This window comes from Dromiciops gliroides, chromosome 4, assembly GCF_019393635.1.
Source record: "Dromiciops gliroides isolate mDroGli1 chromosome 4, mDroGli1.pri, whole genome shotgun sequence".
NCBI classification, from domain to species: Eukaryota; Metazoa; Chordata; class Mammalia; order Microbiotheria; family Microbiotheriidae; genus Dromiciops; species Dromiciops gliroides.
This window is the reverse complement of record NC_057864.1, coordinates 441,332,428-441,355,294: the sequence shown is the minus strand read 5'-3', so window position 1 is coordinate 441,355,294 and position 22,867 is coordinate 441,332,428. Positions and strand designations below refer to the sequence as shown.

At 37.6% G+C, this 22,867-nt stretch overlaps 1 protein-coding gene and 1 pseudogene across 3 annotated transcripts in view; one reads left to right on the top strand and one right to left on the bottom strand.

Moving 5' to 3' along the window:
* Window positions 1–22,867, bottom strand: part of MAGI3 (membrane associated guanylate kinase, WW and PDZ domain containing 3) — a 224,895-nt gene that overhangs the window by 188,483 nt on the left and 13,545 nt on the right. The gene's annotated exons all lie outside the window — the stretch shown is intronic.
* LOC122727043 lies at window positions 10,772–10,871 on the top strand (annotated as a pseudogene).

Below are 22,867 nucleotides of genomic sequence, written 5' to 3'. Positions count from 1 at the left end.
TATGTATATCTGTGTACATTGCCTCCGCTAACGTACAAGCTTCAGAAGGGCTCAATCATGCCTTAATTTCCCTATTTCTCCAACACAATGCTTTACATAGAGTACGCACAATATGATAGTTGAACGTAACTGTTTCAATCAGCCTAAATAAAAATAAAGAAAAAGCAAAATTGGTAGCTTTACCTGAGTCAACTTGATTCTGGTGTAACGATTGGAATAATGCCACTGCTGGATACTACTGTTAGAAGAGTTCTGCCCATGAAGCGAAGGTCTTTGAGGCAAGACCAGGAGTCTTTTCTTTGGCGTCACTTCCCTGACGTGGGCTAGTGGGAGGAGGAAGGAAGAGACTGGCGCTCAGTCTCACGCTCTTTTCCTTTGGCCTCTGGTGGAGAGCGAAGCTAGAAATGTGCTCTCCCTTTAATAGATAGGAATCTAGGCCTGCTCTCTCTCTTTACCAACTTCTCTTATTCTCCTTAATACATGCTTAAAAGTCTAACTCTCGCTAAAGCTTATAATTTATTGGCGACCACTCATTAGATATTTTAGACAGATTAGCTAGAATTTTTAACCCTTAACACTGGCAAGCACCTTTTTGAAAGCTAACAAGAATTTTTAAATGGCCAACTCTTGATTGAATGGGATAATTGGCATGGAGATATCAGGAATAAGAAACATTACACAAAAATTTCAACCCAGTCATTAATTTCAGGTTTGCCCTGTACCAAAACTGTTTGGCAGTCAATCAACAAAAATGTATTTATGGCCTGTTATGTGCCAAATAAAAAGAAGAAAATAAATTTAACTAATGTAAATCTTGTAAAGGAATAAGTAGGAAATCAGTGCAAAAGCTAATAATTCTTGTGTTTCTTCTTGGTAGAAGAAAAAAGCACCACCCCTTATGATCCCAAAGAAGTTAACCATGTGGCTCAATCAACAGACAAATAAAACACTTATTCCATGTTTAGCACTACACTAGACTATTATACAAAATAATTAGAAACTAACACATTCCCTGATCTCAGGAGCTAGTTTGGAAAGATAGAATCCACATATAAGAGGTATGTTTACATAATAACTTATCAGCAAATGCAAATTAATATAGTTAACATGAAACTTTTCTTACTTATTGCCTTCCTGGTACTAGATGGTTTAAAATACATGTTTATTACATCCACTTTGTACTCCTAATGCCTAAACGAGACCAAAAGGTATTAAGGATTGTGATGAGTACTCTCTCTTCCACCCCAACCCCAATTCGGGAAGGCAATCCCTACTTTGCAGGCTGAAATGTCATTCTCCTTCACTCTCTAGAAATCTAAAAACAGTAATTGCACATGCAAATATGAATGATATTGTCTCCACTTTAGTACTGAGATAATTTCTACTTTCAAAACCTTCTGTTCAGGTGCCTAAGCAAGTCTATGACTAGCACTTAGCTAAATTAAAGGTTCTTGTGCTGGGTATATCAGGCCATAGGTTGGTTGCTAAGGTCTTTGTTGTGGTCCAGTACTAAACAGCAATGAGGATCTGTGCGAATACAAAGCCAAAGGAGTCTATCAAGCTTATCACACATGTATAGGGATGTACAGAGCTTTCAGTATAGCTAGAGAAAAGGGATTCTTTCTCCCACACAGCGAGGGCAGAAAGAAATGATATGAGAATGACTGGCTCTTATTCAATCTGGTTTCAATATGGAAGGAATAATGTCTGTTAGGATGGGGTTTAAACAAATGCTGACATTTTTCAAGTAAATTCCCCAGGAAGAAATAAAGGCCTATTCTGAAGCTTAAAGAATTCTCTAGAGTTCTAAGAAGTTAAGTGATTTGTTCAAGGTCACACAGCTAGCAGCATAACTAGAACCCAGACCTTGCAGGTTTAGAGGTCAGTTAGATTTTAGCACAAAAAACTTAATATTAGGTGCTAATTTCATTTTTAAAAGCTATAAAAATGATAAACATACACGATCATAGATTTTAATGCCAATTTAAATTAATAATAACAGGTTTTATATTGATTATATTTTAGCTGCTAACCTATCAGACTTACTGAGAAACTAAAATAAGGAAACCTGATATCTTCATACCTCAAAAAACAAGTTGCTCTGAGGGATAATTTTTTTAAAGCAAAAAATAGGTATTTTAACCTTATAGATCTGAAATGTTAAGTTGCATTCTGGCTTAGTGGTAAGATTTCAGTTCTATTGTACATCTTTGATCAATAGGAAATAACTTAACTATAAGGGTAGAAAAGTAATCTGCAACAGGACAAATACAAATTAAAAGCTCAGTGTTAAGGAGCTTAGTCAATATCTCACAGAACCTTTGTGATCCAAGCTCTCTCCACATATATCTTCAAAATGACACAGTTAAATATAGGTTTAAGTTATTTACATGAAAGTAATTCACATTTTCTTTTTCAAACAGTAATTTGCTTACTAAAGGTTTTAAAATGAAATAGGTAGTTGGCCAAATAACAAATGTTTAAATAAGATTAGAAAAAACTAAATTCACAACATAAGAAATTTGCATTTAAGCAAAAAGTTTGGACCTTAATTTTTTTTCTAATAAAGGACTTAAATGGGAGAAAGAATATAGAAAATACTCACGCACTGTTACTCATATGGAAAGCAAATCTATAGTAACAATAACATTCATCTCTAGGTTTCCCATAAAGCTGAACTAGAAAGACTTTGGTGGATAGATAAAAATCAGGGAGAATTCATAAAATGTCACCCTTGCACCTTCACTGAATTGAATATTAATTAACGAAAGAGAAACCATTACCTTCATTGCAACTCATTCTAATTTGGATAGCTCACTTTCTAGAGATGTAATTTTCTAGGAATCTTACAAATAAATAGGCAGAAATCTCTTCCAGTTTTCTTATCAAAACAAACTGGAAAAAAATGAGGAGAAATTAGACTAGTGTTTTAATGTCTTTACATTTCTAAATCCACTTTGTAGTTAAAGAACATAAAAAATATCTACATAACTCTGCTCTTAAAAATCATGCTTGGTATAATTAAATGTATGTTTATTGTAAAACAAAATTTACTCATTGAGATGACTTCGAAATGTTTTAATATTTTGTTAAAGTGAGACTAAAAGCTACTAAGCTTCTCACCATCTTGTAATGTATACCAGTACATAGTTTTTCAATAATTAATCAATCCAACAAGTATTTATTAAATGCCACCAGACACTGTCCTAAGATGGGGATATTGGTATATATATGAAACAACCCCTAGTTATAATGAGCTTTACATTCTAATAGGGGAAGCAACAACATAACTAATAGAATAGAATAAATACAAATAGTAATAATAGCTATTATTATATAATAGCACTTTATACATGTTATCTCATTTGATCCCCACAACAAACCCAGGAGGTGCCACTATTATCCTCACTTAACAGATGGAAAACTGAGGCTAAAAGAAGCTCCAGTGACTGCCAAGGGTCACACAGCCTTTGTATGCGAGGCAGAATTTTAATTCAGATTTCCTTGTCTCTGAGTCCGCCACTCAAGCCACTATGCCCCATAACTGCCTCAAATACATACAAGTAGATTTGCAGGAAGCCTCTCAGAAGCTGTCACCTACATCATCCTTTAGCCAAGCTGTTATTGAACCACCAAGCTGTTACTGAATGTACCTATCTTAGCTAGGCTGATTATCCTGAGACCATTACCAGTAAGGCCAAATTTAAAACCCTGTTAGCTTAGAGGATGCCAGAGTTTGTTCTACTGGTATAGACTTTTAGAAACTAGTGTCACTCTGGTAGCATGATTAGGCTTTGAAGAGGACTTCAGTGGAACAGAAATTCAGATGATTATAGAAATGGGGAGGAATCACTCCAAAAGAAATCTATTTCCTTATAGTTATTTCATGCATAACCTGCAGGCCTTTAACTTATAAATGTTAAGTGTGAGAAAAGATAATTTGGTAGTATGTTGTTTCCTATTTCATATCTCTGGCAAACTTACTTATCACCTACTGTTACTTGCAATGACACCAACTTTGTTTTATAATTTGAAAATCCTCATCTCATTCCAAAGATGTATCCTACTGTATATCATTTTGACATTTGAAGGACACCTAAAATGCCAATATATTTTTTGAAACACACGCACGAGAAACCTTTGAAAACATTAGAAACCATCACTACATTGAGGGAACTTATAATTATTTCAGTTTTTTAAAATGTTGTTTGTTGGATTTGATATGCTTTCTTGTGTCAAGCGGGTACAGGAAAACATTCAGAAAAGGAGCTCAGGAAGAAAAAAGGAGCGCCAAACTCACTGAATAAAAAAAAAAAAAAGAATAAATGATCTGCACTAATAATCTCAGTTTCTAAGCTTTCGGTATTAACAGATTTTCATAATTAATCATGTTCAGACTTACAAGAACTAAAGGGTTAGCTAAGTTGCCAAGTTGTTACAATATCAAAAGGACCATTTCTTTCCCCCACAGCAGATGAGAAGAATAAGGGGAGAGAAGTAAAATTCATGCTTCCCATGATGCTGCAAGAGACTTACTTACATTGGGAAGGACCCCCAATTTTTTATGACTGTGTTTGTATACCACGTCAGAAAATACCTTTCCAATATCAAATTGGAAGCATGCTGCCTTTTTAAAAACTAATTCCAATTTTATGCAAACATAATAACAATACTAAAAATAGTTATCATCCTACCTTTGAATAATTGCTGGCATTTGGGTAGTTTTGTAAAGTTTGCAAAGCAGTTTATATGTTATTTTATCCTCCCAACAACCCCATAAGGTAAATTATATTATTTTTATTAGTCCATATTTTAGAGATGAGGAAACTGAGGCTTGACAGAAGTTAAGTGATTGCTCAGGGGGTTCCCAACTCCAAATCCAATGCTCTTGTACATACTTCTCTACCCTGCTGTCTACAGGAGATTTATGTCTGCCTGGGCTGCTAACAAAAGTAATTCATTATTTTCCTTACTTTACCTTTTATTACCTTGCCTCTGTTCTGCACTTGTGAATGGAAACACGTTTTCGTTTTTTTTGCATTTGAGCTCGATTCTACTGTTCCTCTACACTATAAAAAACCGTAATGATCCAATACCGTAGCGTTCTTATCCAATACCATAGCTCTAGCAGAGCTTTTGGAAGTCATTTGTATTCAGTATTCTAAAATAGAAATGAGAATTCACAGATTTTCTTTGCAAATACTTTTCTGGTTTATCTTGCTAATGCTATCTATTAAAAACTGGTCAATTCCCTATAGTACATTTTTTACTAAAAATCCAAACTTGACACATCTTGTGATAATACTAGAAATTCAATCTAGCAAACATTTATTAAGCACCTCCCGTGTGGCAAGGTATTCTGCTGAAGGAGGGTAGGAAAGATCAGATCTCTCTAGAGTGACCCTAGAAGGCATTCTCCCCCCACCACCACCACGGGGCAATGAGGGTTATGTGACTTGCCCAGGGTCACACAGCTATTAAGTGTCAAATGTCTGAGGCTGGATTTGAACTCAGGCCCCCCCCCCCTGAATCCAGAGCTGGTGCTCTAATCCATTGTACCACCTAGCTGCACCCTAGATTGACTCTTATTGCCAACAGGGCTAAATAATGGTCAAACACAGCTAGTAAGTGTCTGAGGTCAGGTCTTGAACTCAGGTCTTTCTGATTCCAGGCTCAGCAGTCTATCCATTGTACCACCTAGCTGCCCATCTCTTAACTGAAATTATTAAAATCTTGATTTTCCATTAACTTATATTATTAGAATCAGAGATGGATTTTAGTTTAAAACAAAAAAACCCTCCAATAATTTCAGTTGAACAACTTTGAGCAAGAATTAATTAAAATGGGACTTGTCCCAGTGGTATATTAATACTAGTCTTCTAGGAATTCTAGCTCCCTGCGATTCATTTTCAGGTTTTTTAATTAAAACGTATTTGCTATCAAGAAAGGAGACAGCCTTCATAGTAAAATAAAAGGAAACTAGCTTTCTTTAATTGATCTTACTAGTGAAATGTTTGTTGATTGTTCCGTGTAATGGGCAATGTAGTCAATGAACCCAGACAAAAGCTAGGTACCAACTCTTATGATGATATTGCTAATGTCCTCCTCAGAACCTAAGAGTTGTGCTTAGTCATTTTAGGAGGGCCAGTGCTGATGAAAGACACCTCAAAGAACTTGAAAATCATAATGTATAAGGGAGAAAATGATATATGATTCAGTTCTTCCCCATTTCATATATTTTAAAGACATAAGTTTCATGTAAAATATTATTTGATAACAAAAGATAACTATATTAAAACATTTTATTTCAGAATTATGCCATTAATGGCACACCCCATAATACCACAATACCTGAACATTTTTATTCCCAGGCTACAATCAACAAACTTTTGACCAATACCAAAAAGAGAGCTTTCTTCTAATGGAGATTTGGATAACCAAATGTAACCCAAACCGAAACTTTTAACTTCTACAATCAGAACACTAAAAATGAAATAACAAACCTCAGCTATCTGGAGGCAAACATTCTCCAAGTTGCTCTCTCCCACTCTCAAACCTCCTCAGCAAAAAAGCAGGCAAAGAAGCATGTTAGCATCAAAAAAGCTGAGCACTTGAACACAGTGCAAGAATAAACTGTTGAGAAGGCAAAGATTCTGATACCACTATGTTTCAAAATGCTAGAAATAGCTGGCAATGATGTGCACAAACTATTCATGGCACCTGGTGATGCAATGAATAGTCAAGAAGACCTGAGTTCAAATCAGGCCTCAGGCGCACCCTATGGGTGTGATCTTGAGCAAGTCCCTAATCTCTGCTGCCTCATCTGTTTCCTCATCTGTAAAATGGGGATATAATAGCACCTCCTCCCAGGTTGTTGTAACAATAAAATGAAATATTTGTAAATGTACTTTGCAAGCCATAAAGTGCTTTATGATGAAGTTATGATGTTATTATGATGACATTATAAATGTCCCATGTCCTATGGAAATTGAGACTTGACAAGAATAATCAAGAAAGAAAATAGGGAATAGTAGAGATCTGAGGTCATGGTGGCAGAGAGGTGAGGAAGAACTAGTTCAGATAGGCAGAAAACATCAAAATTTGTCATGGAAAAAAAAATATGTAGAAGGGGTCTCTCCATCATGGCGGCAGTAGATTCCTTACTGTTTCTATTTGAAGGAAAGAAAGAGAACAGAACATGGAACTGGTCAATGTGCTGCTACACATTCCAACCTTCTATTATCTACCAAATGCCCTATAGTCAGCTGTACTTCAAAACACAAGACAGTTAAGAGCCCTTGAAGGAAGAGGATTTATTTACTTACTTATGGGTAAGTATCAGCAGGCACTTACACGTTAATCCAACCATAAAGATTCAGAGGATATCAACAGTGATAAGACCTAAGCTATGAGAGTTGAAGACTATAGCTTGTAAAACAAATATACATAAAGAAAGACAGGGGCACTACATTATAAAAGCACACTACTTCCCTTTTATGAACTCTATACTCCCCATTCTTCATTCCATTCCCCCACATCTTGGCATCCACAGATGCCACCTCTCACACTTCCTGTTTTCCTTCCAGACTCAGTTGAGGTGTCACTCCTTCCCACACAGCTTTCTCTGTTTTCCTAATTTGTTAGTGATCTCTCCCTCCTTGATTTTCATTGACTAGTTCATTTCTGTCTGACTCCCCAGCACACAGTAGATGATGAGTAAATATTTATTGAATTCTACATCAGGAACTTCAGTCTTCCACACCTTAAAATGAAAAGAGGGGGGCAGCTAGGTGGCGCAGTGGATAAAGCACCGGCCCTGGATTCAGGAGTACCTGAGTTCAAATCCGGCCTCAGACACTTGACATTTACTAGCTGTGTGACCCTGGGCAAGTCACTTAACCCCCATTGCCCTGCAAAAAAAAAAAAAAAGAAAGAGGGAAGTTTTTAAAAAGTTGTACTAATCTTAAAGAAGTAAATGGCCATTTGTAACAATTTTTAAAAGGACAAACAGGGGGCAGCTAGGGGGTGCAGTAGATAAAGCACTGGCCCTGGATTCAGGAGGACCTGAGTTCAATCTTGCCTCAGACACTTGACACTTACTAGCTGTGTGACCCTGGGCTAGTCACTTAACCCAATTGCCTCACCAAAACAAAACAAAACAAAAAATAAAAGGACTCAGGTTCACTTATTGATTCATATACTCTATAAGGTATCAGGTCTCAATATAGCTTCATAAATTGCTTTATCACTCACCAACACAACAAGATCCCTAGACTATGTTGTATGTGAATAGATCTGTGTAATAAACAACAGCAACAACAACAATAGGAATCATAGATTCAGAAATAAAAAGGACCTCAAATGCCATCTGAGGCCAGAGCTCTGGACCACTGCTCACTGAAGAGGCAAAAGATGTTTAGCACAAATAGAGCTGATTGTAGTTACAAATATATTCAGAAGAGTAGCTTTGGTGTTTCCATTACATTAGAAGGCTAGATGGACAAAAATCAACAATCTTGATACTGCAGAAGAATGTTTGGAGTTTTTGTTTTTGTTATTTTCCAGAAAGAAAAACACACAACAACATTTCTAAACAGAGTTTATCCCTGACCAGTTTTATAGTGCTGATAAGCTAGTCTATTTTGACAAGGCTAGCCAGTTTTTTCCCCAACCAGTGTCTGCAAATCAAGCTATTAACAGGACAAGTCACTCATAAAATCTTTAGTGCTTAATAAAATTTCATTATCCCCAAATTTTCAAATATGTGACTAACAAGTTAGTATGTATGAATTTTAATTCTCCAAATGATTTGGTCATCTTTTTTTTATTTTCTACACTGGATCATTTTTAGAATACACAGGCTTGCCTGAAGTGGAGTACAGGAAGCATAGTTTGAGAGCTTTCTTTTTCTTGTCAGAAGAAAACTGGGGAGTTTGAGCAAAGTCCAAAAGTCAGCATTGTGCTGTGGGAGCCCCAAATGTCATCTTGGGCTATGTAAGAAAGGTGCCTGACTTCCAGGCATAAAGAGATGCTGATTCCATTCTGTCCTGCCCTCATCAACTGCATCAGAAACCCTGAGTTTGGTTCTGGGCCGACCATGTTTTTAACAGGGAGATGAGAACCTGAGGAAGTGTTAACCAGGATGGAGAATGTGCCCTTGAATCCATGTTAGCCTGAGGCATCAAATGCAAGGGATGTTTAGCTTGGAGAGGAGACTCGGGAGACATTACCTTTGATAGCCTCTTCAAGTGTCGGAAAGGATGTGATGTGGAGGGGATTGCATTGTTTGTTGGTCTAAGAATCAGGAGCAATGGGTGGAAAGGCAGGAGAGACACCTATAGGCCTGTTATCAGGAAAAACTCCTAAAACTTAGAGTGGGATACCTGCAAAGATGTCAAAGTTCCCCCCTACTGGGAGATCTTCAAGCAGTGATAAACTAAGAGGCTGTCAGGCATTATAGTGCAGATTCCTTTTCAGTTATGGATTCACAAAAAAACTCTCAAATTCTGTGTATTCTGTAAGAACAACAAAATTACTGTATTATTGGAGGACAATCAGTCAGTCAATAAACATTTGTTAAGTGTTCTACATTACTGTGCTAAGCCATCAGGGACAAAACGAAAGGTAAAAGACAATTCTCAAAGAACTCACAATCTGATGTGGGAGACAACACAAAAACAACTACAAACAAGCTACATACATGATAAATTGGAGGTATCAACACAGGGAAGGTATAAGAATTAAAAGAGGAAAGCTTCCTGTAGAAAGTGTATTTCAGGTAGGACTAGAGAAGACAGGGAAGCCGGGAGGTCCAGATGAGAAGAACAGCTGGTGAAATGCCCAGAATCAGGAAATGGAGTGTCTTGTTTGAGAAACAGTAAAGAGGCCAGTGTCACTGGACCACAGAATACTGTGAAGTAGGGGGAGGAAGGGGCTAGGTTATGGAGAGGGTTTGAAAACCAAACAAGGGAGTCACTGGAGTGTCTTGAATCTAATAGATTTTTTTAGAGAGGCACTTGAGATGTGAGACTAGAGGTCAGCAGAGAGGTTAGGGCTGGGTAAGTAGAACAGAGAAGCATCAGCATAAAAATAAGTGAATCCATGGAAGAAGATGAGATCACTTAGTGAAATAATATAGAAGAGAAGGCAGCCCAGGACAGAGCCCTGTGGGACAGCCAAGGTTGGCAAGAATAACCTGGATGAAGAGCTAGCAAAGGAAACTGTAGGAGTAGTCAGATAGGTAGTCAAACCAAGAAAGAAGGGTCATTAAAAACCTTAGAAAGAAATGAGTATCAAAGAAAAAGAGACGGTGACCAGCAGTACCAAGGGCTGCAGAGAGTTCAAGAAAGACAAGGACTGAGAAGAGCCACTGAGACCATTATATGTATACCTATATCAGTTTGCTTGCTATATCTTGCAGAGGGAGGAGGAAAGGGAAGGAGGGAGGAAGAAAAATTTGGAACTCAAAATCTTACAAAAAATAAATGTTGAGGGGCAGCTAGGTGGTTGTAGTGGATACAACACTGGCCCTCGGATTCAGGAGAACCTGAGTTCAAATCCAGCCTCAGACACTTGACATAGTACTAGCTGTGTGACCCTGGGGCAAGTCACTTAACCCCAACTGCCTCACCAAAAAATAAATAAATAAATAGATAGATGGATGAATAAATAAATAAATGTTGGAAACTATCTCTACATGTAATTGGAAAAAAATAAAATACTATCACTTTTCTTTTTTGAAAAGGCCACTGAATTTTGCAATTAAGAAGTCATGCTGGGTGCAACATATATTCTAAAATTGGAACAATAGACAATTGGCATGGCCCCTATGTAAAGATGACACGTAAATTCATAAAGCATTTCATATTTGTGTATTTATGGGCAAAAAAAATTAGAAAACGAGAGGATGTTCATCAATTGGGGAATTGCTATACAAGTTATGGCATATGAATGAGAGGAAATTAACTATTGTGCTGTAAGAAACAATGAAGGGGATAATTTCAGAAAAACCTAGGAACATAACTTTATGAACTCATGTAAAGTGAAGTGAGCAGAACCAGGAGAATAATTTATAAATAATGACAATGTTGTAAAGATAGTGAACTTTGAAAAGACCTAAGAACTCTGATAAACTTAATGTACAACCAGTTTCAAAGAACTCATTAAAAAATACACTCCCTACCTCCATATAGACAGCTGATGGATTTAAGAGTACAAAAAAGAAGTATGTTTTCTTTTCTTCTTTCTTTTCCTTATTTGGGGAGGGGGGGGCCAGAGATGGGGCCTAATGTGTGAATTTGTTTTGCCTGACCATAGTATACTTCATTTGTGATGGATTCAGGTTTCAGGAGTTTTTGCTTTCTCAGTGGGATGAGGAGGGGAAGAAGAGAGAATTTGGAACTGAAAACAATTAAAATTGATTTTTAAAAAAGAGAGAGATCATTAGTAACTTAGAGAGAACCAGTTTTAGTTGAATAATAAGTTGGAAGTCAAACTGAAGAGAGTAAAGAAGAAAGTGGAGGAGAGGAAATAAAGACAATTATTTTAAACAGCCTCTCAAAGAGTTTATCCAACCAAAGGAAGGAGTAATACTGAATGACAGTTTGCTGGAATGGAGGACAATTTTGGGAAGTAAAATTAGTGTCAGGAAATACATTAAGGAAGGCTTGGAGAAAGCTATGGTCCTGGTAGCATGGCTATAGACATATTATCCAAAGATAATGATGAAAACCCACAAATTAATACATCATTAGTAACAACTTTTTAAAGTGTATACCAGAAAACTGTTGATGGATCAGCACATTATTAGTTCATATACTATGGAGGATGTCAGGGATGAGAAAGAATAGATGGGTAAGAAACCCTTCCCCCAAATACTTCATAGATGAAATTTTTAGACAAACCCTTCCTTTTATACACCATGAACAAATTTAGCGAAACTGAAAGAAAGTGGATAAAAACTAACAAGATGTGTGCAGTTAGTTCTTTCCAATTGTATTTTTTATTTCTGATTCAGAAATAATCATTTTGAATGGCAATATCAAGTGAAAAGACCGTAATAGAAAAATACCTATTTGGGGGGCAGCTAGGTGGTGCAGTGGATAGAACACTGGCCCTGGATTCAGGAGGACCTGGGTTCAGATCCAGCCTCAGATACTTGACACTTACTAGCTGTGTGACCCTGGGCAAGTCACTTAACCCCAACAGCCTCACCCCCCTCCCAAAAAAAGACCTATTTGATACAAAAATATTTATAGGCAGCAAATTTCTTGCAGTGAATAAGAACTGGAAATCAAAGGAATATGCCCATCAGTTGGGGAATGACCAAACAACGCTGATGGTGATGAAATATTATTGTGCTACAACAAATGACAAGCAAGATGATTTCAGAAAGTCCTGGAAAGACTTGGCAGAACCAGGGAACACTGTGCAACTCAAACTCCACCTGAAAACTTCCTGACTTCCTTTAAGTTCCAACTAAAATCCCATCTTTTAGTTTTTCCTAACTCTTTTTAATCTACTGCCTTCTCCCTCTGTTAGTTATTTCCTAATTATCCCAAATATAGCTTTCTCTGTGTGTATGTATACTATACATATACACTATACATATATGTAGGCTTGCATGTTATTTTCCCTCATTGGGATTCTAAGTCTGTAAGGCAGGTATTGACTCTTCTGTATCTTTTGCCTCTTTTTGTTATCTCAGTGCTTACAAAATATGTAGGGCAGTTCTTTTCATTTAGGCAGCAAGGTGGCCCAGTGGATAGAGCACCAAACCTGAATTCTAGACAACCTGAGTTCAAATCCTGCCTCAGAAACCTATTAGCTGTTTGATCCTAGGGAAATCACAACTTCTATTTGCCTCAGTTTCCTCATTTGTAAAATGGGGATAATAATAGCACCTACCTCACAGGGTTTTTGTGAAGATAACAACTATAAGATACCTAGTATATTGCCTGGTACATAGTAACCATTATTTGCTATTATCATGTAGCAAAAAGTAGAAACTAAGCAGAAATGTCCATGAAATAGGGAATGGCTGAACAAATCACAGTATTCAAATATAATGGGACATTATTACACAGAAAGAAATGACAAACTTAACAGTTTCAGAGGAAACTGGGAAGACCTCTATGAAAGAATAAAGCATGAAATGAGCATAAACAGAATAATTTATACAACGTTATTAAGAAAAACAATCGAAAGACTTTAGAACTCTGATCAATGTAATAACAAGCCAAAATTCCAGAGAACCAAAGACCAAGCATGCTATTCATTTCCTGACAGGTGATGAATTCAAAATGCAGAATGAGACACACATTTGGACATGGCCAATGAGAGAATTTCCTTTGTTTAACTTTGCATGTTTATTATCACAGTTTAGTTTTCTTTTTTGTTTTTCTGGGGGGGGGGGTTGGCAAGGTAGACAGGGAATTAGAAATAACTGTTAACTAAAAATAATAATACAATTATATTTTTAAAAAGATTTATACATCTGCTCAAAGAACAAAATGCAGGAATATAGTGTTACTGAATATAATTCCTAACAGCCCTCCAAAATATCTAAATATTTTTGTTTTTTGTTTTTTTAGTGAGGCAATTGGGGTTAAGTGACTTGCTCAGGGTCACACAGCTAGTAAGTGTTAAGTGTCTGAGGCCAGATTGGAACTCAGGTACTCCTGACTCCAGGGCTGGTGCTCCATCCACTGCGCCATCTAGCTGCCCCCTAATATCTAACTATTTTTTAATCACAGCCTCTCAAAGCTTCCCCATTCCTCATCTGTAAATGAGGATAATAATACCATGTACTACCTATTTCATAGCCATCTTGTGAGGAAAACTTGAAACTTTAAGGAAACATATATCTGAGTTCTTATGCCTAGAATTGATCTAAGGTCTCTACTCTATGATTTATGATATCATTTGATTCATTTAACATTTATTAAGCGCAGATGTACCCTCTGTGCAAGGCAATGTTTTGGTTAGGTGCTGATCTTTACAATCCTGTCAAGGAAATCAGAGAGACTCCATTCCATCCTGTGCAGGTCCCCTGGGCAGGCCTCTTCCTGCTTGCAGGAGACTCTTCTGCTTACAGGGGAACAAGAGATGCCATTCCTTCTCCTTCCTTCCAGTATGCCCCTGGGACTGCCTGCAGGGATTGGAGAGTAATACTTTTTATCAGCTCCCCACTCGAGTCGACTCACCTGAGCTGCCTAATACCCTAAGAAGTCACTAACCTGAGGCCAAACCCCTGGTGATGTTAATAATCTTCTGATCTCCTTCCCCATTGATTAATAAAATTCCCATCTGTTTATACCCTCCCCATCCCAATGATCCTAAAACTCTGGTGTCATTCCACAGACATCAGTTTCCATTCTCTTACTGCCTTTATTCACATCCCCCTCAAGCAAACCCCAGTTCACTCTAAAGCTACCCCACCCTTTCCACTCTTCTTGAATATGTAGATACACAACTTATTTTTGTCTTAAGCCTTTTCCTTTCCAACTTCTTTCATCTTCTGGTTCTCACTGAGAATTGGCTCCTCCAGTTAACACAGCCTCCTCTCTGGCCCACCGTTTCTAGACCTGGTAGAAAATTTCATTCATTTCCCTGTCCCAACTGCCACCTCCAAGTTCTCCCTCTACTTTCATCACTCAAAAACCTCACATTTGAGATTCACTCAATCTCTATCTGACAACCAATCAAAATTCGGTAGTGTTATCTACCAACCTCCTGGACACTCCTCTTCTTTTTCAATTAATTCAATGCCCTGGCCCTGAGTCCTCTCCACCCCAACTCCTGACCTCAACTAGGGGACTCCAATATACATAATGATACCCTTAAGCACTCATCTCCTAATTCCTCAATTTGCTCATTTCCCATCACCTCCTTCCTCCACCCTCACTTAATACAGAGATGGTCACACCTGTCATCACCCACAAATGCTTTCACTTCCATGTTTATGAATAATGAAATGACCTTATCTGATCATAATTTGTTGTCATTTCACCTCTTCCTTAGGCTCTAAAGTCTTTCAAACCCTGTGTTCTTTATCCTCACCATAACCTTCAATGTCTCAGTCCCTTCATTTTAGGCTATCACCCCCCTACATGGCTTACAGTCTCCTCCTTTCTGCCTTCTGACCGCTCAGTGAACCAGTTCAACTCTACACTGTCTCTTTTCTGAAACCCCTGTTCCCTTATCTATCTAGATCTTGCCCCACACCATAGCTCAGCCTGAATTACTCCCATCATGTGCTGCCTTCACTTCTACTCATATGCTGTGAACAAAGCTAGAGAAAACATAAAACCATGTTGATTAGAGCCACTACAAATTCGTTACATGACTTCAAATGGGGCCTCACTGCAGCAAGGCAATCCTTCCACACATCCCTAATCAACTTTATCCCACTCACCACAGCAACTTTTCCAAACCCTTTCACCCACTTCAACCCCTTGTATCTTCCTTACCCTCTTAATTGAGAATCTTACCTCATATTTTACAGAAAAAAAATGAGAGTAACTGCCAAAAGCCTCTGCTTCTCCCCTCCTCCTTAATTCACATATCCATGTCTTATGCAACTCTCTCTACTTCCATCCATCTCACATGAAGAGGTGGCCCTTGTCCTAGCCAAGGAAAAAACCCTCTACATATACAAGGGACCCTATTCCGATCTATCATTTTCAGAAGACTGTTCCCTCCATCCACTGTTCTCTCAATGCGATTTCATTCTCTCCTTGTCTACTGGTTGCTTCCCTACTGCCTACAAAGCATCCAGTCTTCCTCATTGCCCCATAAATCCATTCATCCAGCCCCACTGGCTATCATCCCATCTCTCTTCCCTTTTGTGGCTAAACTCCTTAGAACAGCAACTCTCACAATTGGTGTTTCCACTTCCTTCCTTCACCTTCTTCTTAACTTTCTACAAGCTCAGAGTTCAACCAAAACTGCTCTCTCCAAAGTTACCAATGATTTCTTAATTGCTAAATCCAATGGCCTTTTCTCAATCCTCAAGCCTTCCTGACCTCTCTACAGCCTTTGATACTGTTGATCACCCTTTTTTTCTTTCATTCTCTTTTCTCTAGGTTTTCATGATACTACTCTCTCCTGGTTCACCTCCTACCTACAGAGCATTCTTCAGTATACTTTGCTGAATCTTCATCTAGGTCATACTCCCTAACAGGGCTCTATCTTGGTTCTTCTTTTTCTTCTCATTCTATATGATTTCATTTGTGACCTCATCAGCTTACATGAATTCAATATCATTTATATACCGATGATTCTCAAATCTACTTACTCTCTGCTGACCTCCATTCTCACATTCCAAATACCTATTGAACCACCTCAAAACTGTATGATATGATTATGGATTTGAGTCAGATTAAACTCTGAGGATGGGGTCTGGAAGGTACCCAGCCCTGACCCAATATAGTTAGTTTAGAAGTTTATTGCTTGTCAAATTCTCACTGTCTCCTTTAAGTTTAATTGCCCATTATTTCTTTGACTTTCCCAACATAGCCGACGATAAATTTTAACCCTGTCACCTTATCTTTAGAGACAGGGGCCTGGAGAGGGGAATCAGTGGGAACTGTGAGATTTGAAACATCTGACTCTCACTCCCCTGTTTCCTTTTCCTTTGGTTTGACCTTGTTCCCCCTCCCCTTTTCCCCCTTGCTCCTGGAACACGTATGCATGTCTCCATACATTGATCACGAGCTGAACACGCACCTTGGATGAGACAGGATTGGATGTTAGATTGTGAGCTCATCCACCCTAGGTGTACGTGGGGACAGTCCTTTTCAAGATTACTATAAAAACCTAGAGGATTGGGCATATCTTTGCAAGACTTCAATGTGTAATTGGGTTTTGCCCGTCCTCATGAGGATGTAATAAATCTGTCTCTGCTTGACTTGGTGGTCTCCTCGAGTTATTTGGTAAACTGAGGCAGTTTGCTCCATACAAAACTGAATGCCATATATATATGTATGTATATATGTACACATATAAGTAAAATTCAACATGTCCAAAATTGTACTCATCTTTATTCCAAACCCTCCCCAATTCTTAACTTTCCTAATACTATCAAGGATAGTACCATCTTTCCAGTCACCCAGGCTTGCAACCTAGGTGTCATCCTCGACTTCTCATTCTCTTTCTGTCTACATCCAATCGATTGCCAACTCTGGTCCAGTTTACCTACATAAACTATCTCACATGCCTCCTTTTCTCCTTTGCCTCTGTCTTTGCCACTCTGGTGCAAGCATTCCTTACCCTCATACTCAGAGTATTACAATACCCTGCTAGTTGTCTCTTTGCCACAAGTTGTCCCCACTGCATGGCCTCTACTTAGCCGTCAAAGTGATCTTCCTAAAGTACAGATCTGACTTTGTCACATTCCCTGCCATACACACTCAATAATCTCCAATGGCTATCACCTCCACAATCAAATAAAATATCCTCTGGCCATTCAAACCTTTCATGACTTTCACCCCCCTCCTCACCATTCCAGTCTTCTTAAACCTTACACATCCCTATATACTATTTAATAAGGTCACAATGACCTCCTGGTTGTTCCTCAAACAACAGATTGACTCTGGGCATTTTTACTGGCTGTACCCCCTGCTTGAAATTCTCTCCTTCCTTATCTTCACCTCCTCACTTCCTTGAAGTATCAGCTAAAATTCTACTTTTTCAAGGAACCTTCCTGATCCTGCCTTCATTCTAGTGCCTTCCACTGTTATTTCCAATTTATCTTGTATACCAGGTTGTATGTAAATAGTTAAGAATACACTTAACTCTAAAAAGCCTTTCCTCAATGCCTGGGAAAAGCCCCTTGGAAAGTTAAGTTGGGACAAAAGAACAGAAAAGCTTTTCTATAGAAAATGGATTGAGTGGTGCCAAATGTTTTTAAAAAAGAATAACTAGGGGCAGCTAGGTGGCGCAGTGGATAGAGCACTGGGCCCTGGAGTCAGGAGGACCTGAGTTCAAATCCAACCTCAGACACTTAACACTTAACTAGCTGTGTGACCCTGGGCAAGTCACTGTACCCCAATTGCCTCACTTAAAAAAAAAAAAAGAATAACTATAGCCTTATTTACAACATTACCCTTCTCCACCCCTCAAACTGATTTGGTTATTGATCGATCCATGTAGGAGTCTCCTTTTAATTTGCCTACATGAAATGATTAGCAGATAAGCACCTATATTGAAAAAGAAATAGGTGGAAGAAAGGCATCATCCCAGGAGGAACTGAAAGTGACTTGGTTGCTCAATTCTGTAATGTTAGCCCAGACTGTATTTGATGGTATCATTTCCTTGTTCAAGCTTTCTATAACATTACCTGAAATTGTCCTGGGTCAGAGTTATGTTGGGAGACACTGTGACAGTTAGGACATCTTTCCAAACTAGAGATGGCTTGGGTATAGATTAATATTAAATTAAGTGAAACATGTTTTCTGGCAGAAGAGTCTAAGTATTGGTATTATATTTTTGTCTTCAACAAGGACATTACACTATTTAGGAAGGGACATAAATAAGCTGGAAAGCACCCACTTGACATTAACCAGTATAGCAGAAGGACCGAAGTTCATATCATATGAAGATAAACTGAAGGACCTGAGGATTAGTCCTGTAGAATAAAAGATTTAGTGGAACAAAATATCTCCTATAATTTCAAAGACTGTCTATTTGTTCTGCTTGGTCCCAGAAAGTAGAATTAGGAATCAGTAGTAAAAGACAAAAAAATTTAAGTTTGATGTAAATATAATTTCCCATTTAGAGCATGGAATAGGCTGCTTCAGAAAGTATTGCTTCCTGCTCACTAAAGTTCTTTACACAAGGCTGAATGACCCTTGACTAAGAGTGTAAAAAATATTATTTTTTCAAGTTGGATTACATTAGATGGCCACAGGGGATCTTCCAAATCTAAAATTCTAGATTTTGTGAAATTATGGTAACAAATCAAGTTTTTCCAGTTCTGAGATGATATACTTTAAACCTCTATTCCTACATAATTCCTTTTCGAAATGTGCTGCAGCCTCATACACACAATGTATTTCTCCACTCCCCTTTGGGTCACCCACAACTACAATTCTTTGGACATGATGTCTGTCAGCCAATATCACCAGGATGACAGATAGACCTCTGTTTCAAAAAAGAAGCTTGGGATCATTAAAAGAACTGTGATTCCCAAAGGCAATCTAGTCTACTTTCTCCTACATTCAATTTCTGGGTGGAGTTCATTGTTCTTCTGCAGCGTATATCAATCAATCAATGAGGAATTAAGGCTAGAGTATGTTAAGTACTTATGTTGTCCTAGTACTAAGATAAAGAAAACAAATATTACAGCAAAACTATCCATGAACTCAAGGAGCTTCCAGTCTATGAGAGGGAACTATTAAAGTAAATTATACCAACCACAAGAAGTAAATATAAAGATGGGAAGGATGTAGGTACAGCAGCTTCTCCCTCCTGAGAAAGTGGTACTTTAAGCTGAACATTAGGGGGAGCTAGGGATTCACAATGGCAGAGGTGAGAAGGGCATTCATTCCAGCCCTAGGGCATAGTCTGTGCCAAGGGCAGGAAGGTGGAAAATAAATGTTGTGCAAATAGCCAGTTATTGGGAAAAGGAGCAACTAACTACAGGAGGAATATAGAAAGGCTTCTGAAGGAGAGGGCACTTGAGCTAAGCCTTAATAGGAACAAGAAGTTAAGATCATTCCTGGAACATGAGACAGACTGAGTAAAGACAGAGAAAAAGGAAAATGCAGTATGTGTGTGTGTGTATATATACATATATACATATACATACATATATATATATGTATATATATGTGTGTGTATATATATATATATATATGTTTCCCTTGGTAAGAATACAGAAGTTACACTGCAGAATGAGTTTATGATGAAAGGTAATGAGTTCTACTTTGAACAAGGTCAGTTTGAGATGCTTATGGAAAACCCAGGTGATCTTCCATATAAGATTTCCATAAGATTTAACAAATGAGCTCATATTCTAAATTAAATGTTTTCCACAACTATTACCTCTCTTCGTTTGTCAAAAAAAGGTCAAAAGCTCCCTAACTAGGCACTTTCTAAATTCCCTTGGATTATTCATTATTATAGTTGATTTATATTGGCAAAATGTCAGATAATTGTTATAATTGTGGCTATATCTATTTTATATCCATTTTTGGTCATGAAGAGTTTGTTAAAATAAGTCATATTTGATTTTTTAAAAGTATATGTCAGGGGCAGCTAGGTGGCACAGTGGATAGAGCACCGGCCCTGGAGTCAGGAGGATCTGAGTTCAAATACAGCCTCAGACACTTGACACTAGCTGTGTGACCCTGGGCAAGTCACTTAACCCGGATTGCCTCACTTAAAAAAAAAAAAGTATATGTCAGGGGGCAGCTAGATGGCACAATGGATAAAGCACTGGCCCTGGATTCAGGAGGACCTGAGTTCAAATACAGCCTCAGACACTTGACACTAGCTGTGTGACCTTGGGCAAGTCACTTAACCCTCACTGCCCCGCAAAAAAAAAAAAAAAAGAAAAAAAAAGTGTGTCATGCCTTGCACATTCCTTTTTACTGTTTTCCCAATTTACATTACTTTTAAGTTTTTTGTTGATGGACCAAATGCATTATAAATACACAGTATTTGGTTGCAGGAGTTTTTGTTCTATTCACATTGTTATAGTCCTTGTACATTTTGTTTTCCTGATTCTGCTTATTTCACTTTGCCTTCCCATAAGTCTTCCCATGCCTTTCTGTATAATTCATATTCATCATTCCTTATAGCATAGTCATATTCCATTACATTGGTGTGCGAAAATTATTTAGCTATTCCTCAATCTATGAGCATCTATTTTATTTCTGGTTCTTTGCTGCTATAAATCTTTTGGTGTACATGTAGCCTTTCTATCTCTGACCTCCTTGGAGTATATGCCTAGCAATAGGACCACAGAATCAAGATGGATGTATATTTTAGTCATTTTCCTAGCATAATTCCAAATTGCTTTCCAGAATGCTTAGACTAATTTACAGCTGAACCAACAACAGTGTGTCTATCTTCCTACAACCCCTCCAACATTAAAAATTCTCATCTTTTGTCATTTGGTAAATTTTCAACGTATACGGTGAAACCTCAAAGTTGTTTTTATTTGCTTTTCTTTTTATTATTGGTGATTCAGAGAAATCTTTTACATAACTGTTCATATGCTTAGACCATTTATCTATTGGTGAATAGCTTTTAGTCATATATTTGTATTTAATCCCTATATATCTTGGATATTAGAACCTTATAAAAGACATATGATGCGGGGCAGCTAGGTGGCGCAGTGGAAAGAGCACCAGCCCTGGATTCAGGAAGACCTGAGTTCAAATCCAGCCTCAGACACTTAACACTTACTAGCTGTGTGACCCTGGGCAAGTCACTTAACCCCAAGTGCCTCACCAAAACAAAAAAAACAACAAAAAAAGACATATGATGCTAAGGTTAATTCCCCCCTTATCAACAACCTCCCTTCTTATCGTAGTTTCATTGATTTTGTTCATGGCAAAGCTTTTTAAATCTATGTTACTAAAATTCCTTATTTTATCTTTTGGGATCACCTCCATTCTTTAATCTAAGAATTCTCCTCTTAGGGGCAGCCAGTTGATGCAGTGGATAAAGCACTAGCCCTGGATTCAGGAGGACCTGCATTCAAATCTGGCCTCAGACAGTTGACACTTCCTAGCTGTGTGACCCTGGGCAAATCACTTAACCCTCTTTGCCCCGCAAAAAGAGAGAGAGAAAATAAAAGAGGGATGGAAGGAAGAAAAGGAAGGAAGGAAGGAAGGAAGGAAGGAAGGAAGGAAGGAAGGAAGGAAGGAAGGAAGGAAGGAAGGAAGGAAGGAAGGAAGGAAGGAAGGAAGAATTCTCTTAAACCACGGGTCTAAAGAATATTGATTTAGTTCTCTAATTTTTTTGAAATTATATGACCTTTAATATCTAGATGAAATATCTATTTTGAACATACTATGACGTATGGCTTAAGGTATTCAATTTTCTGTTAGACTGATTTTTCATTTTCTTAGTTCTAGTTCCCAAGCAATTTTTATGTTCTCAGGTTTCTATTTCTTAACTAGACTAGTCTACTGATTTACTTAATTTTTAAAACATTAACAGATAGCTTTGATGATTATTGCTTCATAATATAATTTTAGGTATGGAAATGCTATTCCCCTTTTATTTCTATTTTTTTCTTATGATTTGAGATTCTAGACCTTGTGTTCTTCTCAACTAATTTTGATATTTATTTTGCCTAGCTCTATAAACTTAATTAGTATAACATTAAGTTTCTAAGTTCATTTAGGGAGTATCATATTACAAAATCACAGAATTTGTTCACAAAATAATTTTTATTACATTGGTATATCCCAGTCATGAAACTCAAATGTATCTATATCTATAACAAGTCCCAAGTGTGCCTTAGTGGACTGACTCCCCAATGGTTTATGCATTTATTTGAATGGTACTTCTTTCTATAATTTCCTCCTAGATTTTATTATTACTAGAGATTTACCATTAATATAAATGCATTTATTGCATGTCCTACTACTTTACTGTAGCCCTTGTCTCCATTAGTTTCTTTGCTGATTCTTAAGGTTCTTTTTTAAAGGGAAGTCATCACATCATCAGCAAATTGGAAAGCTCTGTTCTTTGTCTATTTTTATGCCTTTGTTTCTTTTCCTGGTCTTATTGTTATCACTAATATTTTTAGAATTATGCCTAATAACAAGGAAAAAAGACCCTCTTTGCTTTATTCTTGTATTTACTGGGAGAAATTCTAGTGTTTCCCTACTGGACATGCTAACTTTTG